Source organism: Macaca nemestrina, chromosome 18 (genome assembly GCF_043159975.1).
Source record: "Macaca nemestrina isolate mMacNem1 chromosome 18, mMacNem.hap1, whole genome shotgun sequence".
NCBI lineage: Eukaryota > Metazoa > Chordata > Mammalia > Primates > Cercopithecidae > Macaca > Macaca nemestrina.
The window spans coordinates 20,035,352-20,040,097 of record NC_092142.1 but is presented as its reverse complement, the minus strand read 5'-3'; the positions used below and the strand labels follow the sequence as shown (position 1 = coordinate 20,040,097).

At 42.0% G+C, this 4,746-nt stretch overlaps 1 protein-coding gene across 5 annotated transcripts in view; it reads left to right on the top strand.

The window, feature by feature from the left end:
• Positions 1-4,746, top strand: part of LOC105484993 (defective in cullin neddylation 1 domain containing 3) — a 50,503-nt gene that overhangs the window by 949 nt on the left and 44,808 nt on the right. For 3 of the 5 annotated variants that reach the window (XM_011747130.2, XM_011747128.2, XM_011747129.3), the window contains exon 2: positions 3,551-3,624. The exons of the other annotated variants lie outside the window; for them this stretch is intronic. The gene's annotated coding sequence lies outside the window, so the exon portion shown is untranslated. The remainder of the gene's footprint in view (positions 1-3,550; positions 3,625-4,746) is intronic. 5 annotated transcript variants of the gene reach the window in all.

Here is a 4,746-nt window from a genome sequence, read left to right as displayed (position 1 = left end):
TGGTGCTCTGTCCTGGGTGAGCGCTGTGAGGTAGGAGCCCTAGGGGGAGGTGGTGGGTGAATCTCCCAGCTCCCTCCGCCCTCATTTCCCTCCCCACCCCCATCCTTCTCTTTAATCATTTACAGCCCTGGAATTAAGGGCTCAGACCTGAAGGCCTTTCTGTGCACCTTTGCTATAAACGATAACCATCTGTGTCCGAGGTTATGGGGCGGGAGGCATTGCCTGTATCCTCTATAGGAAGTGGGACGGGGTGACAAATGTATTGTTTGTTCCTCCCCCCCCGCACTTCTCACCCCTCATCCTCCCCCATGCACACCTCTGGTTTCCACTTTAATTCTCTGTGGCTGAGTGGCAATCGTGGGTTTTTTTTTTTTTCCTTCCCCTTCCTCCTTTATGGCACTTAGTGCCTTGGTTACCTTTTTTGAATTTGGTGTTCAGCCTCTATCCCAGATCTTAACTGTAAGCTTTGTAATACTTCATACAGGCTGTCACGTTGGGAGTACCTCTTACGCTGGGTTCTACGCTCCGATTATAATGAGCATTTTCTTTTATGAATACTGGAATTCCAGAGCCTTTGCAAGGAATCCTGAATGGCATCATAGCCCAGGAATCAAGGTCTCTTGCTCGAAATACTTTATGTGTGAGGAATTTACATGTTGTCAGCTCTTCCCAAAATGATTTGCTAGGCTAATTCTGGATTTCTGTGTTTCTCTCCACCCCCTTTTCATGATGCACTTCAGAGAACAGAAAACCCCATATTACTTTTTTGTTTCTACAATTGGACAATAGCTCTCTTATCTTTTTCTCCATTTGTGTGTGACACACAAATCTTCAGTGACACATTCAGCTTGTGCTGATTTTCATCTTTATGTAGCTGATTCTTTGTGTATAGGGGGTCCTAAATGAGACAATGTGATCTGTTTAGTTTTCGTTTAAGGGCGGATACAAACCAATAACGGATGCGAAAAGATTGTTTGAAGCAAAGAAGGGAAAGAAGGCCTCTTTGTTGATATGCTGTTGGTTTAAACAAAAAAAAATCAAGGAGCACTCCTCTAGCCTCTCAGACAGATTTCAGAGTGAAATGTTACGATTTTCCTTTTGGTGTTGATTTATTCTTCGGAAATCTTTTGTAGACTCTGAAACTGTTTTCTGAAGAACTTTAAGAGATAGTGCCTACATTTTCCGAGTCCTTTGATTAGAAAGTGCCCGTAAACCCTGTCCTTCTGTAGCTGACCTTGATATGCATAGCGCTAGGAAGATCTGATGCTAGGAAGTCCTGTTCAGGGCTTTCGGGCCCTACAAAACAGAGTATTTAATGCCTTGATTGGACCAGTAACAGCGTGTTTAGATGTTTCACAAAAATACAACAGAAGAATGACTACTGTTCTCACTTTGACTGATTTGGAACCTAGTTTACCATTGAATAAAAAGTTCATTAATTCAACAACATTTATTGACTCCTAAGTGCCAGCCAGTGTTTGAGGCACTGGGTGTACACAGGTGAACACAAGCAAAAGGTTCACCCTTTCATGGAGCTTACATCAGAGCGGGAGCTGGGGACAGAGAGAGACATAATATATACCCCAGTAAACCAGATTTTGATTAAGCGCTGAAGAAAAGAGTGATGTGATTGAAAGTGTCTTAACTGTAGATGCAGTCGAAGAGGACCTTTCTGAGGAGGTGACACTTAAGTTGAGCTTTAAGTATAAATAAGGAGCCAGCCATCCAGAGATAAGGGGAAGATCCTTCCAGGTTCAGGGAACAGCTGGTGCAGAAACTGGCTGGAATGCGTTTATCAAGTTCCAGGGAATGGGAAGAAAGGGTCAGGGTAGGTGGGAGGTAGTGGAAAGAGGATGGGTTGGGTGAGTAATAGCCAGAGCTTAGTGACCACAGGGGAGAGTTGGCGATAAGGTGAGAGAGGTGGATGTGGGGCTCAGAATAGGTAGGCAAACGAATTAAAAGCCAGAAGGAGTAGAAAGTAGAAAATGATGCTGCTTGTTGATTAATTCTATTGCCTTAACTAGGGGTCTTATCACTTACTGTTTTTGCAGGTACTGTTGGACTGTCATAATAAAGTCACTCTGCTGAGTGGGAGAGGAAGAGGCAGTGGTCACCTGGGTCTTTTCTGGCAAATAAATCTCAAGCTGAGTGTTCAGATTTTCAGCAGGATGTTCAATTGAGGGCCCACCTCTTTCCTTATTTTGTCTTATATGCTACTATTTAAAACTGCATAATAAGTTCTCTGAATGTGTTCTAGTATACGAATCCTCCTTTGTTTCCAGCTCTGCCTGAATTTAAGGATTGGGCAAGTGTTAACAATATACCCTTGTCCATCTACCAAGATGACCATCAGGATCTAAGTTTCAAGTTGTCTTTTGTAGGGAGGCAGTTTATGTTGCAATAGTTGCAGTCTTGTCTTGGCCTTCTGATGACTAATAACACTCAGCTGAGGTGTAGGTTGGTGCTAAAAGTTCACTCAGTGGATTACATTAGATAAATGACCATTGTGGGGCTCAATTCCACTGTGTCAGCATCTTTGGGCTGGCATGTAATCAAGGGATGTAACCTACTTTTGCCTTCTGCTGGGGGCATTCATCTCTAATGGTGTGCTGCTTTTCAGCCTCACCTTGACCAGATTGTCCACTTGAGAGGCCCAATCAAGACTCCTTGATTTGGCCCTCTTGAGCCATGTCACACTGGGCCGAAACAGAATATGCTTTTTTCTACTTTTGAACCCCACAACAGTGACTAGTGTGTTCTTTGAGTGAATTGGCTCTTTGAGGCAGGCGGTTGAGAGACTTAAATGTTGCTTGGGCTATTTGTAGTAAACTCAGTATTAGAAATGCTAAATAAAACCTTTTAGTGTTTGGGGAAAACGAATCAGAATTTGAGGACTTGTCACCTGTTTTAGGTTCCAGTATTCTAGTGGCACCTGTAGAAGGATTATCGAAAACTTGAACAGAGCTTTCTGGGCAGTTCTGTGGGGAGTGAAGGGGACGAGGTAGATCCTGGTACTGAATTACTAATTCTGATTTGACTGCAAACAGAATGTCTTTTAGTTAGCAAGCAAATGACTAAAGTAAACAGCTAGGAACAGGCAAACAACTTCTACTCTTCATACTAGAGTATCTCAAAGGAATAGAGAATTGGTAGTGAGATTTATTAACTTAATTATTTGGCTTTGGCCCAGGTTAAAGATTTTGGACTTAATTTATATGCTGTTGCTGGGTATAAAATGCTCTATCCCTTGGGTTACTAAGCTCTCTCCACTTCATTTTCATTTCAATGGTTTATTGTAACTGAAGTATGAAAATATCCTGTAGGCTGAAGTTTCATCAGCCAGTTTGGAGACTGGTGGCTCTTTTCTAATTTTTGAAAGGGGGCGGGTGGGTAGGAGGGGACTTGAACACAAGGAGAAGCCATTGACTCCTACATTGGCTACTAACTGTGTTTGGGGAAAGAATCCGAAAATTTAAGTAAACTGGATTTTCAGAGCTGAGCTGGCCTTTTAATTTAGGGTACCAGTAGATTTGTTTCTTACACTTTGCAGGCTTTTGGACAAACTCTTCTGAAAGGTGGGCAGCCTAGAGAGCCAGTTGATGCCACTTGCTATTGGAGTTGTGGGTAAGTGGTTTTACATTGCATTACACGACTTAAAGGTGATCTGATTTTGCTACTGTTTTGGTATACTGATGCTCTTTGAATTACAGTGGGGTTACCTTTGATAACCCTATCGTAAGTTGAAAATATTGTAAGTAAAAAGCGCATTTAATATACCTCACCTGCCGAACATCATAGCCTAGCCTACCTTAAACATGCCAAGAACATTAACCTGCAGTTGGGCAAATGCATCTAACAAGCCTATTTTATAATGAAGTATTGAATATCTCATGTAATTTATTGAATAAATACTGGAAGTGAAAAACAGAATGGTTGTGTAAGTACTTGAAGTAGTCTGGGACTATCTCTATGTGCTGTAGTAAGATTTAATTGTGCACTATCTGCCGGTTGTTTTGAGGTGAAGAAGTGGTAACTTAGATTGAAACAATGGTAATGACGTGGTAACTCCTGTTTTCCCGGGTCTTGATAACGTAAAATTATCTCTTTGTGTCTGTTTATAGATGTTGATATCAGTGAACCAGAATCGGTTCTCTCTAAATGTTGAGACTGTTCTGAAGCTCTTTGCACAATGGACTCGGGTTAATTGAATTAGTGTCTTTCAGTTCAAATCTAGTTTCACTAGTTCTTATGTCCATTTTTCTAGATGATGGTGAATCCTATTCTTTTTGGGTGGCGGGAAGAGATTACCACAGAACTTGACCGTTAATTAGTGAATAATTATAAACTAGAGCTGAACATATTTACATCCCCTTGGTATCCTGGGGGATTGGTTTTGGACCCCTTGGATACCAAAATTCTCAAATGATCAAGACTCTTATATAAAGTGGGTAGTAGTATATGGGAAGGTGCAGGGAGTGGCGGTGATGCACATCTGTAGTCCCAGCTACTTAGGAGGCATTTCCAGATTACTTATTAACCTAATACAGGTTGGGTGTGATGGCTCATTCCTGTAATCCCAGCACGTTAGGAGGCTACTACAAATACCTGCCCCCTTTTTTTTTCATTATGTGGGAGGATTGCTTGGAGACCAGGAGTTCAAGTCCAGCCTACGCAACGTTGTCAGGCCCCGTCTCTACAAAAAATTTAAGAAACTTAGCCAGGCATGGTGGTGCGTGCCTGTAGTCC